Here is a 16,192-nt window from a genome sequence, read left to right as displayed (position 1 = left end):
TAGTTAATGTGTCTGGAGGAGAGAGACTAGTTAATGTGTCTGGAGGAGAGAGACTAGTTAATGTGTCTGGAGGAGAGAGACTAGTTAATGTGTCTGAAGGAGAGAGACTAGTTAATGTGTCTGGAGGAGAGAGACTAGTTAATGTGTCTGAAGGAGAGAGACTAGCTAATGTGTCTGAAGGAGAGAGACTAGTTAATGTGTCTGGAGGAGAGAGACTAGTTAATGTGTCTGGAGGAGAGAGACTAGTTAATGTGTCTGGAGGAGAGAGACTAGTTAATGTGTCTGAAGGAGAGAGACTAGTTAATGTGTCTGGAGGAGAGAGAGACTAGTTAATGTGTCTGGAGGAGAGAGAGACTAGTTAATGTGTCTGGAGGAGAGAGACTAGTTAATGTGTCTGGAGGAGAGAGACTAGACTAGTTAATGTGTCTGGAGGAGAGAGACTAGTTAATGTGTCTGGAGGAGAGAGACTAGTTAATGTGTCTGGAGGAGAGAGACTAGACTAGTTAATGTGTCTGGAGGAGAGAGACTAGTTAATGTGTCTGAAGGAGAGAGACTAGTTAATGTGTCTGGAGGAGAGAGACTAGACTAGTTAATGTGTCTGGAGGAGAGAGACTAGTTAATGTGTCTGAAGGAGAGAGACTAGTTAATGTGTCTGGAGGAGAGAGACTAGTTAATGTGTCTGAAGGAGAGAACTAGTTAATGTGTCTGGAGAAGAGAAGACTAGTTAATGTGTCTGGAGGAGAGAGAGACTGGACTAGTTAATGTGTCTGAAGGAGAATACTAGTTAATGTGTCTGGAGGAGAGAGAGAGACTAGTTAATGTGTCTGAAGGAGAGAGACTAGTTAATGTGTCTGGAGGAGAGAGAGAGACTAGTTAATGTGTCTGAAGGGGAGAGAGACTAGTTAATGTGTCTGGAGGAGAGACTAGTTAATGTGTCTGAAGGAGAGACTAGCTAATGTGTCTGAAGGAGAGAGACTAGTTAATGTGTCTGGAGGAGAGAGACTAGTTAATGTGTCTGGAGGAGAGACAGATTAATGTGTCTGGAGGAGAGAGACTAGTTAATGTCTGGAGGAGAGAGACTAGTTAATGTGTCTGGAGGAGAGAGACTAGTTAATGTGTCTGGAGGAGAGAGAGACTAGTTAATGTGTCTGGAGGAGAGACTAGACTAGTTAATGTGTCTGAAGGAGAGAGACTAGTTAATGTGTCTGGAGGAGAGAGAGACTAGTTAATGTCTGAAGGAGAGAGACTAGTTAATGTGTCTGGAGGAGAGAGAGAGACTAGTTAATGTGTCTGGAGGAGAGAGAGACTAGTTAATGTGTCTGGAGGAGAGAGACTAGTTAATGTGTCTGGAGGAGAGAGAGACTAGTTAATGTGTCTGGAGGAGAGAGACTAGACTAGTTAATGTGTCTGAAGGAGAGAGACTAGACTAGTTAATGTGTCTGGAGGAGAGAGAGACTAGACTAGTTACATTTACATTACATTACATTTAAGTCATTTAGCAGACGCTCTTATCCAGAGCGACTTACAAATTGGTAATGTGTCTGGAGGAGAGAGACTAGTTAATGTGTCTGGAGGAGAGAGACTAGTTAATGTGTCTGGAGGAGAGAGAGACTAGACTAGTTAATGTGTCTGAAGGAGAGAGACTAGTTAATGTGTCTGGAGGAGAGAGAGACTAGACTAGTTAATGTGTCTGGAGTAGAGAGACTAGTTAATGTGTCTGGAGTAGGAGAGACTAGTTAATGTGTCTGGAGGAGAGAGACTAGTTAATGTGTCTGGAGTAGAGAGAGACTAGTTAATGTGTCTGGAGGAGAGAGAGACTAGTTAATGTGTCTGGAGTAGAGAGAGAGACTAGTTAATGTGTCTGGAGGAGAGACTAGACTAGTTAATGTGTCTGGAGGAGAGAGACTAGTTAATGTGTCTGGAGTACGGAGAGACTAGAATGTAGCCTGGAGGAGAGAGACTAGACTAGTTAATGTGTCTGGAGTAGAGAGACTAGTTAATGTGTCTGGAGGAGAGAGACTAGTTAATGTGTCTGGAGTAGAGAGAGACTAGTTAATGTGTCTGGAGGAGAGAGAGAGACTAGTTAATGTGTCTGGAGTAGAGAGACTAGTTAATGTGTCTGGAGGAGAGAGAGAGACTAGTTAATGTGTCTGGAGTAGAGAGACTAGTTAATGTGTCTGGAGGAGAGAGACTAGTTAATGTGTCTGAGTAGAGAGACTAGTTAATGTGTCTGGAGGAGAGAGACTAGACTAGTTAATGTGTCTGGAGGAGAGAGAGAGACTAGTTAATGTGTCTGGAGGAGAGAGAGACTAGGTAATGTGTCTGGAGGAGAGAGACTAGACTAGTTAATGTGTCTGGAGTAGAGAGAGACTAGTTAATGTGTCTGAAGGAGAGAGACTAGTTAATGTGTCTGGAGTTAGTTAATGTGTCTGGAGGAGAGAGAGAGACTAGTTAATGTGTCTGGAGTAGAGAGAGAGACTAGTTAATGTGTCTGGAGGAGAGAGAGAGACTAGTTAATGTGTCTGGAGAGAGAGAGAGACTAGTTAATGTGTCTGGAGGAGAGAGACTAGACTAGTTAATGTGTCTGGAGGAGAGAGACTAGTTAATGTGTCTGGAGAGAGAGAGACTAGTTAATGTGTCTGGAGGAGAGAGAGAGACTAGTTAATGTGTCTGGAGTTAGTTATGTGTCTGGAGGAGAGACTAGTTAATGTGTCTGGAGGAGAGAGAGACTAGACTAGTTAATGTGTCTGGAGGAGAGAGACTAGTTAATGTGTCTGGAGGAGAGAGACTAGTTAATGTGTCTGGAGGAGAGAGACTAGTTAATGTGTCTGGAGGAGAGAGACTAGTTAATGTGTCTGGAGGAGAGAGACTAGACTAGTTAATGTGTCTGGAGGAGAGAGACTAGTTAATGTGTCTGAGGAGAGAGAGACTAGTTAATGTGTCTGGAGAGAGAGACTAGTTAATGTGTCTGGAGGAGAGAGACTAGTTAATGTGTCTGGAGAGAGAGAGACTAGACTAGTTAATGTGTCTGGAGTAGAGAGAGAGACTAGTTAATGTGTCTGAGGAGAGAGACTAGTTAATGTCTGGAGGAGAGAGACTAGACTAGTTAATGTGTCTGAGTAGAGAGAGACTAGTTAATGTGTCTGGAGTAGAGAGACTAGACTAGTTAATGTGTCTGGGAGGAGAGAGACTAGTTAATGTGTCTGGAGGAGAGAGACTAGTTAGTTAATGTGTCTGGAGTAGAGAGAGAGACTAGTTAATGTGTCTGGAGGAGAGAGAAAGACTAGTTAATGTGTCTGGAGGAGAGAGAGAGACTAGTTAATGTGTCTGGAGGAGAGAGAGAGACTAGTTAATGTGTCTGGAGGAGAGACTAGTTAATGTGTCTGGAGTAGAGAGAGACTAGTTAATGTGTCTGGAGGAGAGAGACTAGACTAGTTAATGTGTCTGGAGTAGAGAGAGAGACTAGACTAGTTAATGTGTCTGGGTAGAGAGAGAGACTAGACTAGTTAATGTGTCTGGAGGAGAGAGACTAGTTAATGTGTGTCTGGAGAGAGACTAGTTAATGTGTCTGGAGGGAGAGAGACTAGTTAATGTGTCTGGAGGAGAGAGACTAGTTAATGTGTCTGGAGGAGAGAGACTAGTTAATGTGTCTGGAGGGAGAGACTAGTTAATGTGTCTGGAGTAGAGAGAGAGACTAGTTAATGTGTCTGGAGGGGAGAGACTAGTTAATGTGTCTGGAGGAGAGAGACTAGTTAATGTGTCTGGGTAGAGAGACTAGTTAATGTGTCTGGAGGAGAGAGACTAGTTAATGTGTCTGGAGGAGAGAGACTAGTTAATGTGTCTGGAGGAGAGAGACTAGACTAGTTAATGTGTCTGGGAGGAGAGAGAGACTAGTTAATGTGTCTGGAGGAGAGAGACTAGACTAGTTAATGTGTCTGGAGGAGAGAGAGACTAGACTAGTTAATGTGTCTGGAGGAGAGAGACTAGACTAGTTAATATGTCTGGAGGAGAGAGAGAGACTAGTTAATGTGTCTGGAGGAGAGACTAGTTAATGTGTCTGGAGGAGAGAGAGACTAGTTAATGTGTCTGGAGGAGAGAGACTAGTTAATGTGTCTGGAGGAGAGAGACTAGACTAGTTAATGTGTCTGGAGGAGAGAGAGACTAGTTAATGTGTCTGGAGGAGAGAGACTAGTTAATGTGTCTGGAGGAGAGAGACTAGACTAGTTCATGTGTCTGGAGGAGAGAGTCTAGTTAATGTGTCTGGAGGAGAGAGACTAGACTAGTTAATGTGTCTGGAGGAGAGAGACTAGTTAATGTGTCTGGAGGAGAGAGACTAGTTAATGTGTCTGGAGTAGAGAGAGAGACTAGTTAATGTGTCTGGAGTAGAGATAGAGACTAGTTAATGTGTCTGGAGGAGAGAGACTAGTTAATGTGTCTGGAGTAGAGAGAGAGACTAGTTAATGTGTCTGGAGGAGAGAGAGACTAGACTAGTTAATGTGTCTGGAGGAGAGAGACTAGTTAATGTGTCTGGAGGAGAGAGAGAGACTAGTTAATGTGTCTGGAGGAGAGAGACTAGTTAATGTGTCTGGAGGAGAGAGAGAGACTAGTTAATGTGTCTGGAGGAGAGAGACTAGACTAGTTAATGTGTCTGGAGTAGAGAGAGAGACTAGACTAGTTAATGTGTCTGGAGGAGAGAGACTAGTTAATGTGTCTGGAGGAGAGACTAGTTAATGTGTCTGAGGAGAGACTAGACTAGTTAATGTGTCTGGAGGAGAGAGACTAGTTAATGTGTCTGAGTAGAGAGAGAGACTAGTTAATGTGTCTGGAGGAGAGAGACTAGTTAATGTCTGGAGGAGAAGAGACTAGTTAATGTGTCTGGAGGAGAGAGACTAGTTAATGTGTCTGGAGGAGAGAGACTAGTTAATGTGTCTGGAGGAGAGAGAGACTAGTTAATGTGTCTGGAATAGAGAGACTAGTTAATGTGTCTGGAGGAGAGAGCTAGTTAATGTGTCTGGAAAGAGACTAGACTAGCTAATGTGTCTGAGGACAGAGACTGTTAATGTGTCTGGAGGAGAGAGACTAGACTAGTTAATGTCTGGAGGTCAGACTAGTTAATGTGTCTGGAGGAGAGAGACTAGTTAATGTGTCTGGAGTAGAGAGAGAGACTAGTTAATGTGTCTGGAGTAGAGAGAGAGACTAGTTAATGTGTCTGGAGGAAAGACTAGTTAATGTGTCTGGAGTAGAGAGAGACTAGTTAATGTGTCTGGAAGAACAGAGACTACAGTTAATGTGTCTGGAGGAGAGAGACTAGTTAATGTGTCTGGAGGTCTGTACTAGTTAATGTGTCTGGGAGGAGAGGTCTAGACTAGTTAATGTCTGGAGTAGAGAGGACTGTACTAGTTAATGTGTCTGGATCTGTCAGAGTCTAGTTAATGTGTCTGGAGGAGAGAGACTAGTTAATGTGTCTGGAGGAGAGAGACTAGACTAGTTAATGTGTCTGGAGGAGAGAGACTAGTTAATGTGTCTGGAGTAGGTAGAGAGAGACTAGTTAATGTGTCTGGAGGAGAGAGACTAGTTAATGTGTCTGGATCTGAGAGACTAGTTAATGTGTCTGGAGGAGAGAGACTAGTTAATGTGTCTGTATCTGAGAGGGAGACTAGTTAATGTGTCTGTCAGAGAGACTAGTTAATGTGTTAAAATAAAACATTCAAGGAGAGCCTCACACTGTAGGAGCTCCAGATGCAATGATTTAAAACTAACGTATTGGACAGACAAGCTGTCTTCATCAGGGTATAATAACAAACACTCGGGTCACTAGTTTATATCGTGTCAAAGGACACACACAGGTGTCTGTAATCATGTCCGGGTGTGGCCTGATATCATTGGTTCATCCTCAGATATTAAAATAACATCAAAAACCATGAATGGATAGCATGGCTCTCGCTTCCCTTGAAAAACAGTTGCCCTACAGCCAATTCTGTTGAATCAAATTCTGTATCTGTCAGGTCTGTATCTGTCAGGTCTGTATCTGTCAGGTCTGTATCTGTCAGGTCTGTGTCTGTATCTGTGTCTGTCAAGTCTATATCTGTCAGGTCTGTATCTGTCAGGTCTGTATCTGTATCTGTCAGGTCTGTATCTTTATCTGTCAGGTCTGTATCTGTATCTGTCAGGTCTGTATCTGTATCTGTCAGGTCTGTATCTGTCAGGTCTGTGTCTGTCAGGTCTGTATCTGTCAGGTCTATATCTGTCAGGTCTGTATCTGTCAGGTCTGTATCTGTATCTGTCAGGTCTGTATCTTTATCTGTCAGGTCTGTATCTGTCAGGTCTGTATCTGTATCTGTCAGGTCTGTATCTGTCAGGTCTGTATCTGTATCTGTCAGGTCTGTATCTGTCAGGTCTGTATCTGTCAGGTCTGTATCTGTCAGGTCTGTATCTGTCAGGTCTGTATCTGTCAGGTCTGTATCTGTCAGGTCTGTATCTGTCAGGTCTGTATCTGTCAGGTCTGTATCTGTCAGGTCTGTATCTGTATCTGTCAGGTCTGTATCTGTCAGGTCTGTATCTGTATCTGTCAGGTCTGTATCTGTCAGGTCTGTATCTGTTAGGTCTGTATCTGTATCTGTCAGGTCTGTATCTGTGTCTGTCAGGTCTGTATCTGTCAGGTCTGCATCTGTCAGGTCTGTATCTGTCAGGTCTGTATCTGTATCTGTATCTGTATCTGTATCTGTCAGGTCTGTATCTGTATCTGTCAGGTCTGTATCTGTCAGGTCTGTATCTGTCAGGTCTGTATCTGTCAGGTCTGTATCTGTCAGGTCTATATCTGTCAGGTCTGTATCTGTATCTGTCAGGTCTGTATCTGTCAGGTCTGTATCTGTATCTGTCAGGTCTGTATCTGTATCTGTCCAGGTCTGTATCTGTCAGGTCTGTGTCTGTCAGGTCTGTATCTGTCAGGTCTATATCTGTCAGGTCTGTATCTGTCAGGTCTGTATCTGTATCTGTCAGGTCTGTATCTTTATCTGTCAGGTCTGTATCTGTATTCTGTCAGGTCTGTATCTGTATCTGTCAGGTCTGTATCTGTATCTGTCAGGTCTGTATCTGTCAGGTCTGTATCTGTATCTGTCAGGTCTGTATCTGTCAGGTCTGTATCTGTCAGGTCTGTATCTGTCAGGTCTGTATCTGTATCTGTCAGGTCTGTATCTGTCAGGTCTGTATCTGTCAGGTCTGTATCTGTCAGGTCTGTATTGTATCTGTCAGGTCTGTATCTGTCAGGTCTGTATCTGTATCTGTCTGGTCTGTATCTGTCAGGTCTGTATCTGTTAGGTCTGTATCTGTATCTGTCAGGTCTGTATCTGTGTCTGTCAGGTCTGTATCTGTCAGGTCTGCATCTGTCAGGTCTGTATCTGTCAGGTCTGTATCTGTATCTGGTCTGGTCTGTATCTGTATCTGTCAGGTCTGTATCTGTATCTGTCAGGTCTGTATCTGTCAGGTCTGTATCTGTCAGGTCTGTATCTGTCAGGTCTGTATCTGTATCTGGTCTATATCTGTCAGGTCTGTATCTGTCAGGTCTGTATCTGTCAGGTCTGTATCTGTCAGGTCTGTGTCTGTCAGGTCTGTGTCTGTCAGGTCTGTGTCTGTCAGGTCTGTGTCTGTCAGGTCTGTATCTGTCAGGTCTGTGTCTGTCAGGTCTGTATCAGTCAGGTCTGTATCTGTCAGGTCTATATCTGTCAGGTTTGTATCTGTCAGGTCTGTATCTGTCAGGTCTGTATCTGTATCTGTCAGGTCTGTGTCTGTCAGGTCTGTATCTGTCAGGTCTGTATCTGTCAGGTCTGTATCTGTCAGGTCTGTATCTGTCAGGTCTGTATCTGTATCTGTCAGGTCTGTATCTGTATCTGTCAGGTCTGTGTCTGTCAGGTCTGTGTCTGTCAGGTCTGTGTCTGTCAGGTCTGTGTCTGTCAGGTCTGTATCTGTCAGGTCTGCATCTGTCAGGTCTGTATCTGTCAGGTCTGTATCTGTATCTGTCAGGTCTGTATCTGTATCTGTCAGGTCTGTATCTGTATCTGTCAGGTCTGTATCTGTCAGGTCTGTATCTGTCAGGTCTGTGTCTGTCAGGTCTGTGTCTGTCAGGTCTGTATCTGTCAGGTCTGTATCTGTCAGGTCTGTATCTGTATCTGTCAGGTCTGTATCTGTATCTGTCAGGTCTGTGTCTGTCAGGTCTGTATCTGTCAGGTCTGTATCTGTCAGGTCTGTATCTGTCAGGTCTGTATCTGTATCTGTCAGGTCTGTATCTGTATCTGTCAGGTCTGTATCTGTCAGGTCTGTATCTGTCAGGTCTATATCTGTCAGGTCTGTGTCTGTCAGGTCTATATCATATAAACTGTTACATAAACATAATCGCTGCCTTGTGTGAAAAGAGCGCAGGAGACAACTGTCCTCAACGTGCTGAGTGTCCTGTCCCTGTCTTCCAATAGACTGACTCACAACAGGAGACAACTGTCCTCAACGTGCTGAGTGTCCTGTCCCTGTCTTCCAATAGACTGACTCACAACAGGAGACAACTGTCCTCAACGTGCTGAGTGTCCTGTCCCTGTCTTCCAATAGACTGACTCACAACAGGAGACAACTGTCCTCAACGTGCTGAGTGTCCTGTCCCTGTCTTCCAATAGACTGACTCACAACAGGAGACAACTGTCCTCAAAGTGCTGAGTGTCCTGTCCCTGTCTTCCAATAGACTGACTCACAACAGGAGACAACTGTCCTCAACGTGCTGAGTGTCCTGTCCCTGTCTTCCAATAGACTGATTCACAACAGGGAGACAACTGTCCTCAACGTGCTGAGTGTCCTGTCCCTGTCTTCCAATAGACTGACTCACAACAGGAGACAACTGTCCTCAACGTGCTGAGTGTCCTGTCCCTGTCTTCCAATAGACTGACTCACAACAGGAGACAACTGTCCTCAACGTGCTGAGTGTCCTGTCCCTGTCTTCCAATAGACTGACTCACAACAGGAGACAACTGTCCTCAACGTGCTGAGTGTCCTGTCCCTGTCTTCCAATAGACTGACTCACAACAGGAGGGCCTAGATCAGAGGAGTATCCCAAGCTTGTGTGTGTGTGTGTGTGTGTGTGTGTGTGTGTGTGTGTGTGTGTGTGTGTGTGTGTGTGTGTGTGTGTGTGTGTGTGTGTGTGTGTGTGTGTGTGTGTGTGTGTGTGTGTGTGTGTGTGTGTGTGTGTGTGTGTGTTTCTTCACACCTCTGTCTACAGGGCAGGTAGTGACACAGACAGGTTTATATTACATTTAGGAAAGGAGATATATTTGGACTGGGGGACAGCAGGTTGTAGCCAGGGATAGTATAGAGAGAGGCCTGTGTGTGTCGAGAGACTGTCATTACAGACTGTAGGAATTAGACTGTATTAGTTATAACTAGAGACTAAACTGTCATTACAGACTGTAGGAGTTAGACTGTATTTATTATAACTAGAGACTAAACAGTCATTACAGACTGTAGGAATTAGACAGAATCTAGTTATAACTAGAGACTAAACTGTCATTACAGACTGTAGGAATTGGACAGAATCTAGTTATAACTAGAGACTAAACTGTCATTACAGACTGTAGGAATTAGACAGAATTTAGTTATAACTAGAGTCTAAACTGTCATTACAGACTGTAGGAATTAGACAGAATTTAGTTATAGCTAGAGACTAAACTGTCATTACAGACTGTAGGAATTAGACAGATTTTAGTTATAACTAGAGACTAAAGCCAGTCTAACTGTCATTACAGACTGTAGGAATTAGACAGATTTTAGTTATAACTAGAGACTAAAGCCAGTCTAACTGTCATTACAGACTGTAGGGATTAGACAGATTTTTAGTTATAACTAGAGACTAAAGCCAGTCTAACTGTCATTACAGACTGTAGGGATTAGACAGAATTTAGTTATAACTAGAGACTAAAGCCAGTCTAACTGTCATTACAGACTGTAGGAATTAGACAGAATTTAGTTATAACTAGAGACTAAAGCCAGTCTAACTGTCATTACAGACTGTAGGGATTAGACAGAATTTAGTTATAACTAGAGACTAAAGCCAGTCTAACTGTCATTACAGACTGTAGGAATTAGACAGATTTTAGTTATAACTAGAGACTAAAGCCAGTCTAACTGTCATTACAGACTGTAGGAATTAGACAGAATTTAGTTATAACTAGAGACTAAAGCCAGTCTAACTGTCATTACAGACTGTAGGAATTAGACAGATTTAGTTATAACTAGAGACTAAAGCCAGTCTAACTGTCAGTTTGATCTGTAATCAACAGGTCTAACAGTGGAATCAGTTGTTGGGCTGCTACTGTTTGGGAAAGAGCAACAGTTAAATCCATGTCCTCCTCTGGAACACAACAATAACAACCAAACCATATCTGCCTTTTCAATACTGGGGTTCATTCAGAGATCTCAACCTCCTACGACACTGCATTCATTTACATCTTAGAAGACACTCATTCGTAGTAACAATTCCCCTCTCAACTAATGTCCCCACCTTACTGGGCCAAGTCCCCACCTTACTGGGCCAAGTCCCCACCTTACTGGGTTACTGGGTTTAATGGTCAAGTCCCACCTTTACTGGGTTACTGGGTTACTGGGTCAAGTCCCCACCTTACTGGGTTACTGGGTCAAGTCCCCACCTTACTGGGTTACTGGGTCAAGTCCCCACCTTACTGGGCCAAGTCCCCACCTTACTGGGTCAAGTCCCCACCTTACTGGGTTACTGGGTCAAGTCCCCACCTTACTGGGTTACTGGGCCAAGTCCCCACCTTACTGGGTCAAGTCCCCACCTTACTGGGTCAAGTCCCCACCTTACTGGGTCAAGTCCCCATCTTACTGGGTTACTGGGTCAAGTCCCCATCTTACTGGGTTACTGGGTCAAGTCCCCACCTTACTGGGTTACTGGGCCAAGTCCCCCACCTTACTGGGTTACTGGGCCAAGTCCCCACCTTACTGGGGTCACTGGGCCAGGTCCCCACCTTACTGGGTCACTGGGCCAGTCCCCACCTCACTGGGTTACTGGGCCAGGTCCCCACCTTACTGGGTCACTGGGCCAAGTCCCCATCTTACTGGGTCACTGGGCCAAGTCCCCACCTTACTGGGTTACTGGGCCAGGTCCCCACCTTACTGGGTCAAGTCCCCACCTTACTGGGTTACTGGGCCAAGTCCCCACCTTACTGGGTTACTGGGTAAAGTCCCCACCTTACTGGGTTACTGGGCCAGGTCCCCACCTTACTGGGTCACTGGGCCAGGTCCCCACCTTACTGGGTCACTGGGCCAAGTCCCCATCTTACTGGGTCACTGGGCCAAGTCCCCACCTTACTGGGTTACTGGGCCAGGTCCCCACCTTACTGGGTCAAGTCCCCACCTTACTGGGTTACTGGGCCAAGTCCCCACCTTACTGGGTCAAGTCCCCACCTTACTGGGTCAAGTCCCCACCTTACTAGGTTACTGGGACAAGTCCCCACCGTACTCGCTACTGGGTCAAGTCCCCACCTTACTGGGTTACTGGGCCAAGTCCCCACCTTACTGGGTTACTGGGCCCCCCATCTTACTGGGTTACTGGGTAAAGTCCCCACCTTACTGGGTTACTGGGCCAAGTCCCCACCTTACTGGGTCACTGGGCCAAGTCCCTACCTTACTGGGTCACTGGGCCAAGTCCCCACCTTACTGGGTCACTGGGCCAAGTCCCTGGGTTACTGGGCCAAGTCCCCATCTTACTGGGTTACTGGGTAAAGTCCCCACCTTACTGGGTCAAGTCCCCACCTTACTGGGTTACTGGGTCAAGTCCCCACCTTACTGGGTCAAGTCCCCACCTTACTGGGTTACTGGGCCAAGTCCCCATCTTACTGGGTTACTGGGTCAAGTCCCCACCTTACTGGGTCACTGGGTCAAGTCCCCACCTTACTGGGTTACTGGGTCAAGTCCCCACCTTACTGGGTTACTGGGTCAAGTCCCCACCTTACTGGGTCATGTCCCCACCTTACTGGGTCACTGGGCCAAGTCCCCATCTTACTGGGTCAAGTCCCCACCTTACTGGGTTACTGGGCCAAGTCCCCATCTTACTGGGTTACTGGGTCAAGTCCCCACCTTACTGGGTCACTGGGCCAAGTCCCCATCTTACTGGGTTACTGGGTCAAGTCCCCACCTTACTGGGTCACTGGGCCAAGTCCCCATCTTACTGGGTCACTGGGCCAAGTCCCCACCTTACTGGGTTACTGGGCCAGGTCCCCACCTTACTGGGTTACTGGTTTACTGGGCCAAGTCCCCATCTTACTGGGTTACTGGGTTACTGGGCCATGTCCCCACCTTACTGGGTTACTGGGTCAAGTCCCCACCTTACTGGGTTACTGGGTCAAGTCCCACCTTACTGGGTTACTGGGTCAAGTCCCCACCTTACTGGGTTACTGGGTCAAGTCCCCACCTTACTGGGTTACTGGGTCAAGTCCACACCTTACTGGGTTACTGGGCCAGGTCCCCACCTTACTGGGTTACTGGTTTACTGGGCCAAGTCCCCACCTTACTGGGTTACTGGGCCAAGTACCCACCTTACTGGGTTATTATTATATATTATTATTATTATATTATTACTGGGCAAGTACCCACCTTACTGGGTTATTATTATATATTATTATTATTATATTATTACTGGGCCAAGTCCCCATCTTACTGGGTTACTGGGCCAAGTACTCACCTTACTGGGTCAAGTCCCCACCTTACTGGGTTACTGGGCCAAGTCCCCACCTTACTGGGTTACTGGGTCAAGTCCCCACCTTACTGGGTTACTGGGCCAAGTCCCCACCTTACTGGGTTACTGGGTCAAGTCCCACCTACTGGGTTACTGGGTCAAGTCCCCACCTTACTGGGTTACTGGGACAGGTCCCCACCTTACTGGGTTACTGGGTCAAGTCCCCACCTTACTGGGTTACTGGGTTACTGGGTCAAGTCCCCACCTTACTGGGTTACTGGGTCAAGTCCTCACCTTACTGGGTTACTGGGACAAGTCCCCACCTTACTGAGCTACTGGGTCAAGTCCCCACCTTACTGGGTTACTGGGTCAAGTCCCCACCTTACTGGGTTACTGGGACAATTCCCCACCTTACTGGGTTACTGGGTCAAGTCCCCACCTTACTGTGTTACTGGGTCAAGTCCCCACCTTACTGTGTTACTGGGTCAAGTCCCCACCTTACTGGGTTACTGGGTCAAGTCCCCACCTTACTGGGTTACTGGGTCAAGTCCCCACCTTACTGGGTTACTGGTCAAGTCCCCACCTTACTGGGTTACTGGGTCAAGTCCCCATCTTACTGGGTTACTGGGTCAAGTCCCCATCTTACTGGGTTACTGGGTCAAGTCCCCACCTTACTGGGTTACTGGGACAGGTCCCCACCTTACTGGGTCACTGGGCCAAGTCCCTGGGTTACTGGGTTACTGGGTCAAGTCCCCACCTTTACATTGAATCTACATATTTTCTCTCCATCCAAACAGTACCACACACATAAATCCAGAGAAGAAGACTGAAACAGAAAGTAGAATATGGAAGTACCTACCTCGTCAGTCTAATGTCCCCAGAAGAGTAGCTCCCTGTGGGACTGAGACCATGTGGCTCCCCTCGTAGCCTCCTTCCTTCTGCGTCTCTCCCTCCTTCCCTGTCCCTCTCTCTCTCTCCAACCCAGTGAGACCTATGTGGCTGGTTGCTCCTCTCCGCTGTCTCTCTCCTGTCCAGGTCTCAGCAGATGGAATGCCCTTGAATGGACAGGAAACACCAGACCAGCCCACCACTGGCCACAACAAGACCGTTCCACACCAACACACTCCTTTCTTCCCTCTTCAGTTAGCCGGGAGGCTTCTCCCTGTCTTCCCTCCTAGAGTTCCTCTCCGACCCTCTCTCCCCTGTCTTCCTCCTAGAGTTCCTCTCTGACCCTCTCTCCCTGTCTTCCTCCTAGAGTTCCTCTCTGACCCTCTCTCCCTGTCTTCCCTCCTAGAGTTCCTCTCTGACCCTCTCTCCCTGTCTTCCCTCCTAGAGTTCCTCTCTGACCCTCTCTCCCTGTCTTCCTCCTAGAGTCGTCTCCGATCCTCTCTCCCTGTCTTCCTCCTAGAGTTACTCTCCGATCCTCTCTCCCTGTCTTCCCTCCTAGGGTTCCTCCCTGTCTTCCCTCCTAGAGTTCCTCTCCGACCCTCTCTCCCTGTCTTCCCTCCTAGAGTTCCTCTCCGACCCTCTCTCCCTGTCTTCCCTCCTAGAGTTCCTCTCCGACCCTCTCTCTCCCTGTCTTCCCTCCTAGAGTTCCTCCCTCGACTTCCCTCCTAGTTCCTCTCCGACCCTCTCTCCCTGTCTTCCCTCCTAGAGTTCCTCTCCGACCCTCTCTCCCTTCCAACCAGCTGAACGGCACTGCTACTGATACTGCTGCTAGCCAAGACCAACTCTCCCTCCCTCTATCCTCCCTCTGTCCCCCAGGGTTACATTTGGCCCAGGGCTGAGGCACTCTCTAACGTCAGCTATGGCAGCCCCTGGCCCAACTCTCCAGCTTGTTGAGGTGATTGACAGGGCAGCTGGCCAATAAGCTTGACTTTCTGGTCTGTCTGGCATCAAGTGCAGCTCAGTGCTAAATATAGGGGAAGGGTGTCTCTGTCACTGTGGTGTAGGAGGGCAGGGGGCATGACTTCATGTGTGGGTGTCCTAATGGCACCCTATTCACCATATAGTGCGCTACTTTAGACCAGAGCCCTATATCACCCTATTCCCTATATAGTGCACTACTTTTGACCAGAGCCCTATAGAACCCGATTCCCTATATAGTGCACGACTTTAGACCAGAGACCTATGAGCACTAAATTTGGAACTATTTGGGACTCAGCTTTGGAGAAGAGCAGCCGTTCAGGTCCTGAAGCCACCAATGACAGGCAGGCGAAGAATGTTCAAGCCACCAATGACAGGGAGTGTAATGGAGGGAGTGAGAAGACTCCAACGTAGACAACTCCAGGAAGGTTGCTATAGGGAGCGCTGGTAAACACAGATGACATCCACATGGATTTACTGTATACTAAGATGTGAAACCAGAGGTCGGGATCTATAACAACATACAGCTACTGACACTGCAATGTCAGTCAATGTTATAAAGTCAACAACACACGAGTTGGTCAAATCATTGTGGATTTTATTCCTTAATGTACAATAATATATAGATACACTGTTCCAACCTGTTTCATCTGTCAGACATACACCATGGACTGGATTAGGGTTGCGAAATTCCGTTTACTTTCCCCAAAATTCCCAGAAATCCCGTTTTTTAGAATTCCGGGAATCAAGACGGAATAAGCAGGAAATCTGGTCCAACTGTACCGATGTGCGCTGAGAGTCGGGAAGCAAGTTCAGGGAGTGTTTTAATAAATAGACACAACGTAGTACACAAACAAGAACAAAGGCCACAGACCGGACACAGAAACAATGACACCTGGGGATATAGGGCAGGTAATCAGGGAAGTGATGGAGTCCAGGTCAAATCAAATCAAATCAAATTGTATTTGTCACATACACATGGTTAGCAGATGTTAATGCGAGTGTAGCGAAATGCTTGTGCTTCTAGTTCCGACAATGCAGTGATAACCAACAAGTAATCTAACTAACAATTCCAAAACTACTGTCTTATACACAGTGTAAGGGGATAAGGAACATGTACATAAGGATATATGAATGAGTGATGGTACAGAGCAGCATACAGTAGATGGTATCGAGTACAGTATATACATATGAGATGAGTGTGTAGACAAAGTAAACAAAGTGGCATAGTTAAAGTGGCTAGTGATACATGTGTTACATAAGGATGCAGTCGATGTTGTAGAGTACAGTATATACATATGTATATGAGATGAATAATGTAGGGGTAAGTAACATTATATAAGGTAGCATTGTTTAAAGTGGCTAGTGATATATTTACATCATTTCCATCAATTCCCATTATTAAAATGGCTGGAGTTGGGTCAGTGTCAATGACAGTGTGTTGGCAGCAGCCACTCAATGTTAGTGGTGGCTATTTAACAGTCTGATGGCCTTGAGATAGAAGCTGTTTTTCAGTCTCTCGGTCCCAGCTTTGATGCACCTGTACTGACCTCGCCTTCTGGATGATAGCGGGTGAACAGGCAGTGGTTCGGGTGGTTG

The 16,192-nt window shown here is 46.3% G+C and overlaps 1 protein-coding gene across 1 annotated transcript in view; it reads right to left on the bottom strand.

Moving 5' to 3' along the window:
- LOC123994233 (gap junction alpha-3 protein-like) overlaps positions 1-13,871 on the bottom strand; it is a 56,049-nt gene extending 42,178 nt beyond the window's left edge. Inside the window, exon 1 of the mRNA XM_046296774.1 lies at positions 13,587-13,871. The gene's annotated coding sequence lies outside the window, so the exon portion shown is untranslated. The remainder of the gene's footprint in view (positions 1-13,586) is intronic.
- Positions 13,872-16,192: the final 2,321 nt, after the last annotated feature.

The sequence above is a fragment of the Oncorhynchus gorbuscha genome, linkage group LG13 (assembly GCF_021184085.1).
Source record: "Oncorhynchus gorbuscha isolate QuinsamMale2020 ecotype Even-year linkage group LG13, OgorEven_v1.0, whole genome shotgun sequence".
In the NCBI taxonomy this organism is placed as follows: domain Eukaryota; kingdom Metazoa; phylum Chordata; class Actinopteri; order Salmoniformes; family Salmonidae; genus Oncorhynchus; species Oncorhynchus gorbuscha.
Note: the sequence above shows the minus strand (reverse complement) of the source record. Positions and strands in the feature narration are given on the sequence as shown.